General features: G+C 42.8%; 1 pseudogene across 1 annotated transcript; it reads right to left on the reverse strand.

The window, feature by feature from the left end:
- Positions 1-1659: 1659 nt before the first annotated feature.
- Positions 1660-19446, reverse strand: LOC110533586 (rab5 GDP/GTP exchange factor-like; annotated as a pseudogene). Its single transcript, XR_016483639.1, has 10 exons — positions 19219-19446; positions 18613-18800; positions 17852-17938; positions 17474-17494; positions 12520-12686; positions 10468-10549; positions 3868-4000; positions 3580-3671; positions 3024-3279; positions 1660-2908 (listed from the first exon to the last, which is right to left on the reverse strand). The product of XR_016483639.1 is annotated as a rab5 GDP/GTP exchange factor-like (transcript).
- Between the last annotated feature and the right edge of the window lie 206 nt (positions 19447-19652).

Consider the following 19652-nt stretch of genomic DNA (forward strand, 5'->3'; position numbering starts at 1 on the left):
AGGTGTGTCCAAACTTTTGACTGTTACTATATACCAACTATGCCATGCTCAAAACTGTACTGAAATATGGATTTCCCACTAAACATGCCTTATTCCGAAGCCTAATTTGAACCTGAGGGAGAAATTGACCCACATACTAAATACAGAACGCTTGGAGAGAAGTGGAGCTGCCTTCTGTGAATGTGGGGCAAAATTAATGAGCCATTTTTTATGTCCCCAGTGAAGCTGAATAAAATGTAAGTCTTCCATTCAGGCTAGCCCCATCGAGACACCTCATCCCATTTCCTGGAGAATCCTCTGGTATCAGGCCTGGCTTCCCAGCTAACCACTGAGCCTTGATGAATAGGCATCCAAAGGCATTAATAAAGAAAGTACGTCTTACATTTTCTCCCAACCATGTGATCGGGGAAAGCAATATGGTGGACACTTAGATGCAATCTACATACACTCGTGACCCATCCAATTCTATTAAATGAGGAAAAGAGGCCAGGAGAGATAAGAGCTACATAGCCACAGAAGGCTTCAGAGCAGCCACTTAGTTATGGTTTGAATCAAATAATACATCTTAAAAGTGCAACCTAACACACTAAACAATGATCATTTTATGTCCAATTAGCTTTTTTAGTTACACTACAGCTTTTGTTCGTAGACATCGGATGTCAACTTCTAGCAGCAATTCTGAGGCTGAATGTAAAAGTTTAGCTTACTTCCACCATACCCATTTTATCTGTAGAAAGGATTCTCAGAATTGGGATATGGTTCCAAAGTAACCGGTCCCAAAGTAACCCACGACTGCTGTGCAGTGCCCCATTCTATCTGTACAACTCTGGTCAACGTTTTCACCACAAGATGTCAGTAGCAAGTCATTTGCAGCAGGCAATAAAGGATACGCTACATGATTTAGGCTAGATTTTTGTGTATTTAACTGTTAACGAGCAACATTTCCTGTAAATTTCCTGTACAGTACCAGTCAAAAGTTGACACACATACTCATTCAAGGGTTTTTCTTTATTTTTACTATTTGACACTGTAGAATAATAGTGAAGACATCAAAACTATGAAATAACACATAGAATCATGTAGCAACCAAAAAAACTGTTAAACAAATAAAAATATATTTCATATTCTTTAAAGTAGCCACCCTTTGCCCCGATGACAGATTTGCACACTCTTGACATTCTCTCAACCAGCTTCATGAGGAATGCTTTTCCAACTGTCTAGAAGGAGTTCGCACATATGCAAATTATAATCCCAGTAAGCGCAAACCAGATGGGATTTTGACCAAGCAGAACATCAGCAGTATGGGTGGAAATGGTGTGAGGCAGGAGGAAAAACCCACACTAGATTTGCATTCCTGGGGTTTATTCATTGAACGGCAATTAAATACACACTGTAAAACAAGGCAATTCTTATAAATTAAATTTCCATAATAAAATAGTGATGTGCCATTCAGTTTAAAAGTTGACAAATATACACACACTTGTTTACAAATCTTTTAGAGACTCAGCAGTCAGTCACAGTTGATTACAGTGTTAAAGTAGAGTACATATGTCTGTGTGACAGCAGAGTGAGTGATGTTGAAGTATTACAACATGGGGCTTATTCAGGTGATTCAAATGTTCAATGAATTGCAGATAGAAAAGGCATGTAGTAATAGAGTAAATATCATGCTGTAATCAAATTGAACTGTTAAGTGTTCCTTAAACATATACAAAATAATCTGCATTGATCTGAGCATTTCACCTTACTGAACATTCCCCAGGTATCATCCATCTTCCCCAGGTATCATCCATCTTCCCCAGGTATCATCCATCTTCCCCAGGTATCATCCATCTTCCCCAGGTATCATCCATCTTTCACAATTACTTCTATGATGCACAACATGCCACAATCCATATCAGCAGTTCACTGGCATTTTGTACATAACACAGTAACTTGAGTCTTGGTCACTCTTTAGGTTTCACAGTTTGTAACATGTACCACTCTATCTGAAGAATAACTAAATGTTAGTCAGCATTTCCCAAATTCACCAGCAGCCATCTAAAAGTAAGATGCCTCTTTCCTCAGCACGACAAGGTGGAGAAGTTATCTTACGGTATCAAGGTGTGCCATCTGTGTCAGTGCAGCAGGGATGTAGAGGAGTACAGATTAGGGCCCAATGCCAACTCAGGCCATCTGATCTGAAGAGGGCTAGTCTAAAAGGAGTATGTGTATGCAGGAACATTGTAAAGACTTGGTTCCATTAAAGGTCCCTTAACTTAGTCCTTCCTTTTATCTATTAATTTAGATCTGTGAATGCTTTTGGGAAAGGGTCTAGGGGAAAAATGGACAAAAGCCTACTTGGCTTACAGTGTGTGAGAATGTTTAAAATGGTAGCAGTATAGACACGAGGGGGCTGCCAATTCCTGAACCTCGCCATAGTAAAGAGCCAATGACGGCTCAAAGCATTACAGAGAGGCGGGATCATTAGTTCAAGAAGCCCTCTTGCCTCCCATTCTGGAGAGATATTACCCAGCAAAACCTGGGGCGTCAGTGGCAGCCGGTCGTTTTCCATGTTGTCTGAGTCGATCGCAGAGAGGGCAGGTGGGCTGATCTCCAACGGGTACTTCTCCAGGATTTCCTGCACCTCTCGCTCTACACTCTCCTGCCAGGTGATCAGGTCACTCTGCATGCTCTGCGCCACCTCCAGAACCCTTTCCTGCCGGCTCCGCAGGCCTGACAGGAGATCCAGATTCTGGTTGACCTGGGCCAGGGCGGGTATGGAAGCGGCAGTGTCAATCTGTGGCCAGCCACTGTCCACCTCTGGCCTGCGAGGGAAGGCCTGGCCCAACATGTAGCTCTCAAAGTCCACAGGGTCCAAGTTGAGGGACTGGGCGTCCAGTTTTTCAATGAAGGCAACTGCACAGCACTAAACAGAGAGAGGACACAGGAGGTGAGCTATGAACCAAATGAGTGTGTGCTTGGTTCTCTTCACCTCGGTGTGGGCATGAGGGAGTGGTGTGAAGTGGCACAGAGACACGTACCAGGTTAGTGAAGTAGTATCCGTCCTCTCCATTCATGAGCCTGCTGGGATTGCAGAAGCAGGTGATGTACTGGATGTTGGATTGCAGGCGTGGTGGATTGGACTTCAGTACGATGTAGATTAGGGTGGGTAGGAAGTCGTCTGCCGAGGCTGGCTCACTTTTGGTGTTCTTGATGGCGCTAAAGATGTGCTTGCTGCAGCGCGTGATGCACGCTAGCTCTCCCTTAGTACCCGCTTGGAGTCCATCTCGATGATGTCTGTAATGCAACACACAATTCATAATCCTGTTCACAATCCTGAAATGTGAAAATGTTTCCTATAGGTCAGATCATGTATGCTTTAAAATTGCGTAATATTGTATTGACTGCTGCTTTCTTGGCCATGTCTCCCTTGCAGAAGACACTGTGTCTTAATGAGCTTTTCCTGGTTCAATAAAGGTTAAAAAACTAACAAAAAAGGCAACACACTGCAGAGTCCTCTGAACACTACCCATCATTTAAAGAGACATGTTTGGTTGAGTCCTAATGGGATTCTGTTTGACACCATCCATGACTCACCTGTTATGGCTATGACCACGTTGTCTGATACCGCTGGGATCTCCTCATCCACTGGCACACAGAGCATCTGAATGTCCACCCAGTGTAACGCCCTATACAACCCACACAGTGGTGGGTGAGACAGTGACAAACACCCACAGTGACACAAACACAAAGGGTCATTACCACGCACATTGACAGATACGGGAGGATAATTGCATGCATGTCTGCCCACAGTGACAAACACCCCAATTCATAAACAATTTAATACAACTGCCTGTCTTTCAGGAAGAAGATTGTAGTCCTTACCGTATCCTGTTCTGAGTGGCCAGGTCTTTCTTCTCATTGTCTGTGGTCTCGGGACAGAAGACGCTCTTATACAGGCGAGTCATAATGTACTTCTCCACCTCGTCCATCACTTGCTCCACACGCTCTGAAGTGCCTGGAAGGAAAACATTCCACATTAGGCTTAACTTTTGTATTACACACACTTGAAGTCGGAAGTTTACACACACACTTAGGTTGGAGTCATTAAAACTCGTTTTTCAACCATTCCACAAATTTCTTGTTAACAAACTATAGTTTTGGCAAGTCGGTTAGGACATCTACTTTGTGCATGACACAAGTTATTTTTCCAACAATTGTTTACAGACAGATCATTTCACTGTATCACAATTCCAGAATTTTTACTAGAATTAAATGTCAGGAATTGTGAAAAACTGAGTTTAAATGTATTTGGCTAAGGTGTATGTAAGCTTCCAACTTCAACTGGATGTGTAATATATATATATATACACATATACACACTGCTCAAAAAAATAAAGGGAACACTAAAATAACACATCCTAGATCTGAATGAATTAAATATTCTTATTAAATACTTTTTTCTTTACATAGTTGAATGTGCTAACAACAAAATCACACAAAAATTATCAATGGAAATCAAATTTATCAACCCATGGGGGTCTGGATTTGGAGTCACACTCAAAATTAAAGTGGAAAACCACACTACAGGCTGATCCAACTTTGATGTAATGTCCTTAACACAAGCCAAAATGAGGCTCAGTAGTGTGTGTGGCCTTCACGTGCCTGTATGACCTCCCTACAACGCCTGGGCATGCTCCTGATGAGGTGGCGGATGGTCTCCTGAGGGATCTCCTCCCAGACCTGGACTAAAGCATCCGCCAACTCCTGGACAGTCTGTGGTGCAACATGGCGTTGGTGGATGGAGCGAGACATGATGTCCCAGATGTGCTCAATTGGATTCAAGTCTGGGGAACGGGCGGGCCAGTCCATAGCATCAATGCCTTCCTCTTGCAGGAACTGCTGACACACTCCAGCCACATGAGGTCTAACATTGTCTTGCATTAGGAAGAACCCAGGGCCAACCGCACCAGCATATGGTCTCACAAGGGGTCTGAGGATCTCATCTCGGTACCTAATGGCAGTCAGGCTACCTCTGGCGAGCACATGGAGGGCTGTGCGACCCCCAAAAGAAATGCCACCCCACACCATGACTGACCCACCGCCAAACCGGTCATTCTGGAGGATGTTGCAGGCAGCAGAATGTTCTCCACAGCGTCTCCAGACTCTGTCACGTGCTCAGTGTGAACCTGCGTTCATCTGTGAAGAGCACAGGGCACCAGTGGCAAATTTGCCAATCTTGGTGTTCTCTGGCAAATGCCAAACGTCCTGCACGGTGTTGGGCTGTAAGCACAACCCCCACCTGTGGACGTCGGGCCCTCATACAACCCTCATGGAGTCTGTTTCTGACCGTTTGAGCAGACACATGCACATTTGTGGCCTGCTAGAGGTCATTTTGCAGGGCTCTGGCAGTGCTCCTCCTGCTCCTCCTTGCACAAAGGCGGAGGCAGCGGTCCTGCTGCTGGGTTGTTGCCCTCCTACGACCTCCTCCACGTCTCCTGATGTACTGGCCTGTCTCCTGGTAGCGCCTCCATGCTCTGGACACTACGCTGACAGACACAGCAAACCTTCTTGCCACAGCTCGCATTGATGTATCATCCTGGATGAGCTGCACTACCTGAGCCACTTGTGTGGGTTGTAGACTCCGTCTCATGCTACCACTAGAGTGAAAGCACCGCCAGCATTCAAAAGTGACCAAAACATCAGCCAGGAAGCATAGGAACTGAGAAGTGGTCTGTGGTCACCCCCTGCAGAACCACTCCTTTATTGGGGGTGTCTTGCTAATTGCCTATAATTTCCACCTGTTGTCTATTCCATTTGCACAAAAGCATGTGAAATTTATTGTTAATCAGTGTTGCTTCCTAAGTGGACAGTTTGATTTCACAGAAGTGTGATTGACTTGGAGTTACATTGTGTTGTTTAAGTGTTCCCTTTATTTTTTTTGAGCAGTGTACATGTTGTCATACCCGTGGTATATGGTCTGATATACCACAGATGCACATTCAGCATTCAGGGCTAAAACCAACCAGTTTATATAATCCTCCCGCCCCTAGAATAGCCCTGCATGGTGGCGTTATTGACAAATAGTGTGCCCAACACATGGGCTATTCCAGCATCCAGATCAGAGCTGTCAAGTACAATCAAGACTCTCAAATGGCATTGACGTTAATTTCACAATGTTGATCAGCGCACATTTGGATAAAAATGTCAAGAAGACAGGAAAGGGAGCGTACTGGAATTTATTCTGGATATTTGAAATAGCAATGCTTCTCTGGTGAGGCTTATGATTGTAGCGAGCGTGCATTTGCACACTGCAGTGCACAACAGAGGTGTTGTTTACATGTGCATTGGAGGTTTAATATAGCTAGCAAGCAATTTGTCTTCTCAGCTACAGTTTGAGTTGTGTATTGACTGGTCTCTTGGTTGATCTTAGTCGAGGAAATGTAGCTAGCTGCAGTGTTTGCCCGGTCTGAAACTAAAATGTGGCTAGCTCTTACCGTAGCTTGGACTATGGCGTAGCGAGATCGGCTTTCCAACACTATTGTAAACATTGTAAAGTTTGGTGTTGGTTTTGAACTGATTTAGCGAGCTATGTTTTGTGGAAGAATGTAGGACTGGCATTTGGATGTGAGCTTGCTAAAGTTAGCTAGCTTATATGTGAAGGCCAGCTGTTGTTGTAGGGAACAATTGAACCAAACATAGTTGCCCCCCCACAATAAAATAGCACACAGAGTGAGGAACAGATGAGATATGGCAAACATATCAGACACCGACATGTCACATAATTAACACAAGGTTGGGGAGAAACTGAAGAAAAAAAATGACTAAATCAGTTTTGAAAAACTATTACTTATAAATAAAAAATGTATGCAAAAAATATACATTGACATGTTTGTTTTCTCGATGATATTCAATTCAGCATTGAAAAAAGGTGCAAGTTTAAGTTAGTGCTGCCTGAGGGAATCTGACCACAATTCAGGGAGAACTACGATGACACACCAAATGCATTTGATTAATCATTTTTGTCTTCTAATGCCTCTTTTAAGGGAAAGTAATCAGATTACGTTACTGAGGTTGGGTAATTGAAAAGTTGTGTTACTGCTTACAAATTGACAGGTAACAACTGTAACAGATTACATTTAGAAAGCAACCTAACCAACCCATCACAGATCACAAGGTATCTATTTCATATCACAAGTCTACAGGCCTGAAATCTACCAAACACGTTTGCCATATCAGTCAAAGAGGATTCCGAGATTAAGACTATAGCCTTTGATATGGCTGAAAATGACATTGATAAGTCTAAGTCCTCATTGTCCTCAGTGGCCACTTGGTGAAGTGCTTAGGCCTCACTTGTATATTTACAGTAGATATTGATAGATATTTCTATTTGCAAATGAAACCAAAGGCATTATATAAAAGCTCAGACACACAGGTAGGATTGCCAAATGATCAATCTCTGTCGAGGGAAGAGCTCTTTTTTTCCCCCTTTCACATAGTGTATATTTATTTCTTCTAAACACATTTATGTTTGTAGGAAATGTCAGTTCTTGCACATTTTTTACAAATACTTACTTTTATGTTCACTAGCTGGACAGGCAAATGCCGCTGAGTACTAAACTGTAAACCAATCAAAAACTTGTGTACTATCGCTGTTGATCACGTCTGCCAATCGCGTTATCTGTGTTTCAGGTAGCAGACACAGTTCTGACAAACTGCACAGGTAAAGGCTTTTTAAAAAATGTATTAAACTATTTAGTTATAGAAATGTGATACCATCAATGCAAGCTGTAAAATGACTCCTGACAGCAACCTTAGTACTGTAGCTAGCTATTTACAACAAGTAGATATGTTGCTAGCAGGAGCAGATGGCATTATCGCTAGCTAGCATGTCATTCCAGGACAAGGAGCATTTTGGTTTTCAATTTATTCCAAGTAATAATTTAAGACTAGAAAAATCTATAGGACAAGTAGTGTATAACTAATACAGTCATCAAGGCAGGACCCAATAATGTCATACTGACAAATAAGAAATGCTACATTATCCATGTCAATAGTTGGAGTAGGATGATTGCAGAGCACCATGCCTCAGACTGTCAGGATGTTCATTTCCTAGCTCACAAACTACAGTCCTTTGCTGTGATGATTTATTTTTATTAATTCTGGTCTCTCATGATCAATTCAGATCTCCTGTGACCTGCTACCAGATATCAACCAAGTGCTATTTACCAAGCATGGGCTGATTCACTCACCTGTGAGGAGAACTGTCCTACTGCAGTCACTACTTAGACATTGAGACCACATATGCATTTGCCTGTTGTCTTTTCTGGATTTTGTCTTACACAGTCTAGTGCATTTTAGAGTTGAAGAACACTATTACTGATACACATTCTTGTTTGAGCATCTTTATTCATCATTGTCTCTCACTTATCTCCCATGGTCTATTCCCCAAGTCCTACAGTTTGAATTAGCCCTGCCGTCACTATTTAGACCGCATTTGCCTGTTGTCTTTTCTTTGTGGGTTTTTGTCTTACACAGTCTTGTCAGGGCGGCAGGGAGTCTACGGTTAAGAACGTTGAATCGTACAAAATGGAAAAGATGTCTCACACTCAGTCATAGATATTAGAATAATTAATGGATTTTCAAGATTTTGGCACTGTTTACTTTCAGGTTAGTAGGAAGGTTTTAATCATTTAAAAACACAAATATACTCACATTCACTGAACATTTAGTATTTGAAACTCAAAACATTAATTTCCCAACTGATATTTCCACGGAATTGGGAGGCATGTTTTCATCTGGTTTAGAAAGCAAACTCTGGTTATCTTATTGCTTAGCACATTGTATTGTTATGAATGCTATACTGTATGTGTAAGCTATGCCATATGTATGGGCTAATATATATCTGCAGCTGTCGTTTTTAAACCTCTATTCTAGCATACGACACACACTTCTATCTACATTATTTTATTTGGGTTTCTTTGCAAAGTATAGGATTGAGCCATTAAGCCTGCAGATAGATATTTTAAATTAGACATAATCAGGCCAAAACATCATTCAACAATTGAACTCAGAGATATAGCTAATGAAACAAAAATTGACATTTACAGTAGCTGGCTAGGTTAGTCTAACATTGACTAGCTTTCAATAAATTGCCTAAATGGTAAACAGAGTTACCTCTTCAGTGCACTCGAAAGATTTAGATCTTATTTCAGTCTGGGAGCTAGCTATATCTGTTCCTCTTCATCAGATAACAGCTCACATTATCATAGATAGAAGCAAGCCATTGGCTACCTTCATCACCAGGGGTATGTACGGGAGTTCTGATTGGTTCCAATTTTAGTAGTTTGACAAATTTGCCTGAGCGGCTAAGTTTCGAAATATACCTTTTTATGAGAAAATGTGCAAGAATTCAAGGTGCCAACAAATTTTGTCATCATAAGAATGTTTTACCATCATATCCCCCCCAAAAATCTGCTCCTCCCTCAACGGAAATTGATCAACTAAACATTTTTAAAGCTTTGGCCCACCACCTAAGAGTATTGGCAGTCAATCTCGTGTTTTCACTCAGCAAAAATCTTTGAAGTCGTCAGCCACTCAGCCTCGTTAAAATACTCCAAACTAGAAGGTGGCAGTAGCGTTGCTTGGCAATGCATATATCTGTGCATATTGCTTATGGTCTACATTCCAAGCTATCCGCGCTAATGTTGCTTTTTTGTAGAAAGCCCTAGCCAGATGACCACAGCGAGATAACTACCTAGCAAGGTGACGTAGAAACAATTTAATTCACTTTCCATAATCACATACTGCCAGTGCAGCCCATAGCAAAATGTTGTTCTAGCTAGCTAACGTTAGAATATTCACTAGCTAGCATAACAAAGCTAGGTAAGGACACTGCCCTAACTTGGCAGCTAACACAGGCAGCCGTTTCATGGAAATTGTATTATAATGTCAATACTAGCTACAGTGGTGGAGTTACAGCTTGGGGGAAGCATTTAGTGTTGTGTGCATTGCGTCTGTGCATTTAGCTAGCTACCATCCCATACATTGCATATGAAGTTTGACTTGCTTATCCGTGGATGTACGGAGAAAATACCCTACTTTTTTTTGTTGGCTCCCCCACATGGGGGTTCGTGCTCTCCAATTGGCTCAAAGTGAAGTTGTTCGCTACTGCCAAACATTGCGATTTTACAAGTAGAATCGGTAGGTTCGTCGTTACCGGGTCAGCATGCAGCAGCTACCGCGTTTGTCCTAGCAAGAGAAGGAATGGCCTCCCACTGCGATAAGTACTTATGCTTAAGCCTTCAAAAAGACCAACAGAACACTATTGTGGAGTAGAATGCACTATACTCCGTTATTTTGAAACCACACATTGGGACACAATTTTTTGTGAATCTTGTAAATGCATTGTATTTATATTTTTGTGATGCATTTTGTTACGTACACTGATTCCTTTATGGCAGATTGAGTCATGTTTGAACCCACCTTTAAAATTGGTCATGAGGCGGTCAGACATGTTCTGGTAGAAGTCTTGGACACACTCAAACAGCTCATCAGCGCCTAAGTCCTGAGAGATCAGAGGTCAAAGGTCATCCCAGGTATTTGTAATTGAATGTCAATGTCTGGTCAACAGGAGAGGAACTACATACCAAAATTGCATGTTCCAGATCAAATGTGGTAGCTTGAAATAAACTTTTCAATCTTAACATAACAGCTCTGTTTGTCCGTTTATATAACTGCATTCCTTTTCAACAACAGATATAACATAGACAAAATGGCTTTAAACTGACACGGTTCTGTAAAGCCAAGTACAACAGACCTACTGATCTAGCCAATAAAAGCAAATTTTTCCAAACAAGAGAACCTTGGGCTGTTTTTGCCATATAAAACAGCAATATTCCATTACAAAACATACACATAAAAGCTATTATTTCAGCTTAGTTTTTCAAGGCTGACCTTTGTTGAAAGAACATAAATATCTACACACTGCTGCATATTCTCCCATTCAGTTTATTAAGTTTCAGCTGGACGAAGACCTTTTGGTCAAAAGGTTGCAACAAAAATGTTACACACAAGCATAAATTGTGCAGGTATTTCTATCCTTTCAGATTATACAGTACCAGTCAAAAGATGACACACCTATCCATTCCACCTTTTTACCATTTTCTACATTGTAGAATAATAGTGAAGACATCCAAACTATGAAATAACACATGGAATCATGTAGTAACCAAAATAATGTTTTATATTTGAGATTCTTCAAAGTAGCCACCCTTTGCCTTTGACAGCTTTGCACACTCTTGGCATTCTCTCAACCAGCTTCATGAGGTAGTCACCTGGAATGAATTTCAATTGACAGGTGTGCCTTGTTAAAGTTAATTTGTGGAATTTCTTTCCTTCTTAATGCGTTTGAGCCAATCAGTTGTGTTGTGACAAGGTAGGGGTGGTATACAGAAGATAGCCCTATTTGGTATAAGCCCAAGTACATATTATGGCAAGAACAGCTCAAATAAGCAAAGAGAAATGACAGTCCATCATTATTTTAAGACATGAAGGTCAGTCAATCTGGAAAATGTCAAGAACTTTGAATGTTTCTTCAAGCGCAGTTGCAAAAACCATCAAACACTATGATGAAACTGGCTCTCATGAGGACCACTACAGGTAAGGAAGACCAGGAGTTAGCTCTGCTGCAGAGGATAAGTTCATTAGAGTTACCAGCCTCAGAAATTGCAGCACAAATAAATGCTTCAGAGTTCAAGTAACAGACACATCTCAACAGCAACTGTTCAGAGGAGACTGCGTGTAATCAGGCCTTTATGGTCAAATTGCTGAAAAAAATAATATTCACTAGTAAAAGGACACCAATAATAAGAAGAGACTTACTTGGGCCAAGAAACACGAGCAATGGATATTAGGCCGGTGGAAATCTGTCCTTTGGTCTGATGAGTCCAAATTTGAGATGTTTGATTCCAACTGCTGTGTCTTTGTGAGACGCAGAGTAGGTGAATGGATGATCTCCACATGTGCTTCCCACCGTGAAGCATGGAGGAGGAGGTGTGATGATGTGGGAGTGCTTTGCTGCTGACACAGTCTGTGATTTATTTAGAATTCAAGGCACACTTAACCATCATGGCTACCACAGCAATATGCCATCCCATCTGGTTTGCGCTTAGTTTTTCAACAGGACAATGACCCAACACACCTCCAGGCTGTGTAAGGGCTATTTGACCAAGAAGGAGAGTGATGGAGTGTTGCATCAGATGACCTGGCCTCCACAATCACCCAACCTCATCCCAATTGAGATGTTTTGGATGAGTTAGCCCGAATGAAGGAAAAGCAGTCAACAAGCGCTCAGCACATGATTCCATATGTGTTCATAGTTTTGATGTCTTCACTATTATTCTACAATATAGAAAATAGTAAAAATAAAGAAAAACCCTTGAATGAGTAGGTGTGTCCAAACTTTTGACTGGTACTGTGTTTTTTACCCTGCGCATGGAAAATCATTGAAAACTATTGAATGCTCGTTCAACTGACCTTTTTGTTGGCCATGATCTCGATGAAGGCACTGCTCTGCTTGTGGACTTCTCAGCTTGGCTTATGCAGGGTCTTCAGAAATTCCACAAAGTCTCTGGAGACGCGGTCTATCTCGATGCTGGACTGGCGTCTGATCGAGGGGCTGGGGGTCTTGCCCTCCTGGTTCTCTGAGAGGAAGACACCATGACTTGTGTTGTTTTCATAATGTTATCCCATACCTTTCTCGTCATGGTTGCTCTCGCTAACTGCAGGCCTCCAGACTGCGACCATTTAGTCACATTTTGCAACACTTTTATTTGGCTGCCCCAGTTAACTTTTTAATTGGTCTCACTAGTGCGAGCTGCACATTATACCTGGTCACTTCAATTAAAAGTGGGCAGATAAATTATAATTTTTGTAGTATTCTTTGGGCGGATAAAACCATGAATTTATAAAGTGCATTATCCTTATGATTCCTTGAATAGAAGTGTCTGACCTGCTGCTGTGCCTGCTTGTTTCGCCGGCCCGGCTGCTGTAATGAGCCTCTCACAATCGCTCTCCCCCTCGTGATTGTATAACATTTAAAAATGCAATTGGAGGGTGGAAGAAAAAAACACTTTGGAAGCAACTAGTTGTCCATATTTATAGAGAGGAGGGTCTCAGCTTTCTGTAAGTATATATCTTTTATTTCTCAATTCTCATTATTGAGCTCAAAAGCACAATAAAGATATCGGATATGGCTTTGAATTACGTAGCGTGTGCAAAATTGCGTGTCGGACTCGCGACTGCACTGGCGTCATTGCATTTCTTAGGACATTACGTTTAATTGTTAGATTAAAATACTGAACAAAAATATGAATGCAACAATTTCATTGATTTAACTCACTTATAGGAGAAAATCAGTCAATTTAAATAATTTCAATAGGCCCCAATCTATGAATTTCACATGACTGGAAATACAGATATGCATCTGTTGGTCAGAGATACAGTACCTTGATAAAATAATAAATAGGCCTCAGGATCTCGTCATGGTATTTTTGTGCATTCGAATTGCCATAGATAAAATGCAATTGTGTTCGTGGTCCGTAGCTTATGCCTGCCAATACCATAATCCCACCGACACCATGGGGGCACTCTGTTCACAATGTTGACATCAGCAAACTGCTCGCCCACACGACGCAATACATGTGGTTGTGAGGCCGGTTGGACATACTGCCAAATTCTCTAAAACGACATTCGAGGTGGCTTTTGGTAGAGAAATGAACATTCAATTCTCTGGCAACAGCTCTGGTGGACATTCCTGCAGTCAGCATGCCAATTGCACACTCCCTCAACTTAAGACATCTGTGGCATTGCTTTTTAGTGTGATACAACTGCACATTTTAGAGTGTCCTTTTATTGTTGCCAGCACAAGGTGAGCCTGTGTAATGATCATGCTATTTAATCAGCTTCTTGATATGCCACACCTGTCAGGTGGATGGATTATCTTATCAAATTAGTGCACAAAATGAGAGAAATAAGCTTTTTGTGCGTATGGAACATTGTTGGAATCTTTTATTTCAGCTCATGAAACATTGGACCAACACTTCATATGTTGCTTTTATATTTTTGTTCATTGTACATGGCTACTAGCTGTTGGTGTTATAAACTCAGCAAAAAATTAGTCCCTTTTTCAGGACCCTGTCTTTCAAAGATAATTAATACAAATCCAAATAACTTCACAGATCTTCATTGTAAAAGGGTTTAAACACTGTTTCCCATACTTGATTAATGAACATGAGTGTAGTCTCATGTTAGTAGTGCTTCTACACCTGCATTGCTTGCTGTTTGGGGTTTTAGGCTGGGTTTCTGTACAGCACTTTGAGATATCAGCTGATGTACGAAGGGCTATATAAATACATTTGATTTTATGTGATTTAGTCTGGCCCAGGAGTGTGAAGGTGAACGGAAAGGCACTGGCACAACGAACCGCCCTTGCTGTCTCTGCCTGGCCGGTTCCCCTCTCTCCACTGGGATTCTCTGCCTCTAAACCCTATTACAGGGGCTGAGTCACTGGCTTACTGGTGCTCTTCCATGCCTTCCCTAGGAGGGGTGCGTCACTTGAGTGGGTTGAGTCACTGATGTGATCTTCCTGTCTGGGTTGGTGCCCTCCCTTGGGTTGTGCCGTGGCGGAGATCTTTGTGGGCTATACTCGACCTGGTCTCAGGATGGTAAGTTGGTGGTTGAAGATATCCCTCTAGTGGTGTGGGGGCTGTGCTTTGGCAAAGTGGGTGGGGTTATATCCTACCTGTTTGGCCATGTCCGGGGGTATCGTCGGACGGGGCCACAGTGTCTCCAGACTCCTCCTGTCTCACCCTCCAGTATTTATGCTGCATTAGGTTGTGCCGGGGGGCTAGGGTCAGTCTGTTATATCTGGAGTATTTCTCCTGTCTTATCCGGTGACCTGTGTGAATTTAAGTATACTCTCTAATTATTTCTTTCTCTCGGAGGACCTGAGCCCTAGGACCATGCCTCAGGACTACCTGGCCTGATGACTCCTTGCTGTCCCCAGTCCACCTGGCTGTGCTTCTGCTCCAGTTTCAACGGTTCTGCCTGCAGCTATGGAACCCTGACCTGTTCACCAGACCTTCTGTTTTCAACTCTCTAGAGACAGCAAGAGCGGTAGAGATACTCTGAATGATCGGCTATGAAAAGCCAACTTTACTCCTGAGGTGCTGACCTGTTGCACCCTCGACAACGACTGTGATTATTATTATTTGACCCTGCTGGTCATCTATGAACATTTGAACATCTTGGCCATGTTCTGTTATAATCTCCACTCAGCACAGCCAGAAGAGGACTGGCCACCCATCATAGCCTGGTTCCTCTCTAGGTTTTTTCCTAGGTCCTGGCCTTTCTATGGAGTTTTTCCCAGTCACCGTGCTTCTACACATGCATTGTTTGCTGTTTGGTGTTTTAGACTGGGTTTCTGTACAGCACTTTGAGATATCAGCTGATGTAAGAAGGAATTTATAAATAAATTTGATCATGCACCAGTGGAACAGTCGTTAAGACACTAACAGCTTACAGACGGTAGGCAATTAAGGTCACAGTTTTGAAAACTTAGGACACTAAAGAGGCATTTACTGACTGAATAACACCAAAAGAAAGATGCCCAGGGTCCCTGCTCATCTGCGTGAACGTGCCTTAGGCATGCTGCAAGGAGGCATGAGGACTGCATATGTGGCTAGGGCAATAAATTGCAATGTCCGTACTACGAGACGCCACAGGGCGACAGGACGGACAGCTGATCGTCCTCAGTGGCAGACCACGTGTAACAACACCTGCACAGGATCGGTACATCCAAAAATCACACCTGCGGGACAGGTGCAGGATGGCAACAACAACTGCCTGAGTTACACCAGGAATGTACAATCCCTCCATCAGTGCTCAGAGCCTGTTGTAAGGCAGGTCCTCACCAGACATCACCAGCAACAACGTCACCTACGGGCACAAACCCACCATTGCTGGACCAGACAGGACTGGCAAAAAGTGCTCTTCACTGACGAGTCGCGGTTTTGTCTCACCAGGGGTGATGGTCGGATTCGCGTTTATCATCAAAGGAATGACAGTTACACTGAGGCCTGTCCTCTGGAGCAGGATTGATTTGGAGGTGGAGGGTCTGTCATGGTCTGGGGCAGTGTGTCACAGCATCATCGGACTGAGCTTGTTGTCATTGCAGGCAATCTCAACGCTGTGCATTACAGGGAAGACATTCTCCTCCGTCATGTGGTACCCTTCCTGCAGGCCCATCCTGACATGATCCTCCAGCATGACAATGCAACACTGCTCGTTCTGGGTGTGATTTCCTGCAAAACAGAAATGTCAGTATTCTGCCATGACCAGCGAAGAGCCCGGATCTCAATCCCATTGAGCACGTCTGGGACCTGTTTGATCGGAGGGTGAGGGCTAGGGCCATTCCCCCCAGGAATGTCCGGGAACTTGCAGGTGCCTTGGTGGAAGAGTGGGGTAACATCTCACAGCAAGAACTGGCAAATCTGGTGCAGTCCATGAGGAGGAAATGCACTGCAGTACTTAATGCAGCTGGTGGCCACGCCAGATACTGACTGTTACTTTTGATCCCCCTTTGTCCAGGGATACATTATTCCATTTCTGTTAGTCACATGTCTGTGGAACTTGTTCAGTTTGTCTGTTGAATCTTGTCATGTTCATACAAATATTTACACATGTTAAGTTTGCTGAAAATTAACGCAGTTGACAGTGAGAGGACGTTACTTTTTTTGAGTTTAATTATAGTTAGTCTAGTGTTTTGAGTTTCCACTTCTTCAGATGGTGAATTAGCACTAGTTGAATTAGGCCTATATATAATATTAGTCAAACAGAAATAATCTGCATTTTTTTCTCTCTCTATTGAACAAAAAAATATAAAATTGACTGCAAAATAACTAAAATATCATAATTGTCAACCCAAAATTCATGACAGTCACTGGATTAGGTTGCATAATATCACAATACTCTCTCGGTAGTCTATTACACGTCTTAATAAAGCATTGTGATTGACTTTAGAACGACTTCATAAGACTCAAATGTATTCTATTGTGTGACGCTGCAGAATGTTTTTATGGGGGTGCCACAAAACAAAGTTAGCGGCACCAGTGCCACCCAGGATTTTTTTTGGTCTGAAGCCCTGAACTGACAGCCTCAAGTAAAGAAGGTAAACAGGTCAGAAGGGTTTAAAACCAAGACGCTGACAGGTCTAACCTGTTTGTCTTTACATAAGAGCTGGGGCGATGTCAGACCCAAATATGCAATCAATAGAATTCCATCCTGTACAAATAACCAGATTCTTTACACCCTCTTTTGCTGGTGATTGTGTTCTTGCATTGTTGGGAGTTTCAGTGGACTATAAAATGGACAGTTCTCTATATTCTGTAGAAGTGTTTCTACAACTAGAGAGAGAATGACAGACACCCACCTCTGAGTCTGGCCACCAGTGCTGCCAGTATAATGACCATACGCAAGAGGAGGACACATGAACATTATGAACATTATGAGCAACATGAAAAAGGGACTTTTGTTAAATACACAATTCACATCTAACACATTTTTAAAAAGCAACCAGAGCAGGGAAGTCAATTTGATGGACAAGTCTCTCAGCCAATTAGACTGAGCGGGTGCCACTATGGTGAGACTACTGGAACATCTTAATACCACCATGTTGGAGGGTAACATTAAGTCAACTACACTAGTAAAGCCCTAATGAGTTCCTAGTTGGTTTTAAAACTACAGGGATTAAAATGGGGGCACTACCCACTGCAAATCTAATCTCCAATGGTAGATGCAATTACTGTACCTTCTGTGGGGAAGTCCATTTCCCAAGGAGGGGTAAACATTCCTCTCCAGTCTCTGAGGCCTGTCACCTTCTCTCCCTCACTGGGGGCTGAGAATGAGATGGCAGGGCCAATTGGGGCCACAGGGCACGGGAAATGGGGGGCATACAAGAGAGAATGGGTAGATTTGAGAGATGTGGGCGAAGGTGGAATGGGTGTGGGTAGGGAGAATATTGGACAACAAATGAATGACTTCATTGATCAACAAACAATGGCATTGACAGATAAGTGCAGAATGAGTGGTTCAGAGAGAGATAGGAGGGGGGTTGTTTGGTTTGGGAAACAATTGCATTATCATGAGAGAGAGGGGGTACCTTCTTTTTTTTTCTAAAGAAAGACGATCTAACTCCGCAAAGATAAATGTCCCCAAGGGACTTTGAACTTTGCACATTGTTCTCAATAGCCTTGGGGCCATTGTATAGGAGCTTACCTTACAGTTAGGGTGTCACTAAATAGACCTAGGTATAATAGGCTGTAATGGGCTTGGAGGGAACAGAATACCTTGTAGATCAATCACCCTGTGAGCTGGTCATGCCCTGCTTAGGAGCCTCCGGGATCACTGCCAAGGAAGTGAGCCGATGAGACAATTACTAGGCTGATACACCGGGGTGGAAAGTGTGTGTCAAAAACTGCACTGGAGAAATGCCATTGAGATAACTCAGGCTTTAACGTATAAGAGGGAATGCAAAGCGGTCTTTATGAGTTTTCAGAGTCAGTCAGTCACCTTTCTTGGGGGCTGTCCGTGATGAGGGACTGAAGAACTTCTTCACGGTGGTCACCTTGCACGTCTTCTCATTGGTCTTCCTTTCCTCGAACTTGGAGAAGGGGGCAAGAGAGGCCTGGGGTTGAGCCTGTGGCTGAGACTGGGCCCCCTGGATACTGGCATAGGCAGCCTCCTCCTCCTTCTGCAGCCTGAGGTAAACCAGGGGGAACAACTGGTGATAAAACTGTTTTACTTGAGGCTATTATTCAACAAACCGCTGGTGTCCTGTTTTAATTACAATGTATGGAGGGAAAGTAAGTGTTGGACAAAGCTAGTAAAAATTGACATTTCATTAATGCCCAAAAACTTTTGATTATCATGTATAAATCCTCTACTAAATGTCTCAAGCTAGAATAGGATGTGGATAAGAAAAACCAGCTTGATTCTGCTGGCCAGTGACCTGGGGCTGAAAGTTGGCATTCCCTAACATAGTGAGGCATCCCACATGAAACTGTGGTGTAAAAAAAGTATCTACCATGCCACTGAGGAAGGGCATACGTTTCAGCCTGAACCTTGGAGAAAAAGAATGCACCACAGCACTGACAACACATTGCAATTGATTATAACCTTTCACAGGTGGGCCTAATAACTTCTCAGTCTTCCTGGATCTGCTTCTGTCGGGCTCGCTGGTACTCTTCCCGCCAGCACTTGGAGCACAGGCCCTGCCAGGCCGCATTGCCATAGTAACCACAGCCCTTGTTGCAGAGCAGCTCCGACTGGTCCATGTGGATCCCACGGCGCGCTCTCCGCTGACTCATCTCGCTGCCTGTATGGAGGAAACTCAGCAGAGCTGGCTGGCTGCTGGCAAGGAAAAACTGCATCATGTTTGGGTTGTTTGAGACCAACTGGGACATTGCGCTAAATACTTGTCATCCAGAGTCACATTTATTTATATTTTTTCCAAGCTGTAGCACACAATATTTTACTTACTGCAGGTTTTTAAAGAACCAAACGAGTCTGCGTCGTGTTCATTTCTGCTACGGTGTCATTCCACTTCAAAA

This window comes from Oncorhynchus mykiss, chromosome 10, assembly GCF_057628025.1.
Source record: "Oncorhynchus mykiss isolate SJ-2025 chromosome 10, ASM5762802v1, whole genome shotgun sequence".
NCBI classification, from domain to species: Eukaryota; Metazoa; Chordata; class Actinopteri; order Salmoniformes; family Salmonidae; genus Oncorhynchus; species Oncorhynchus mykiss.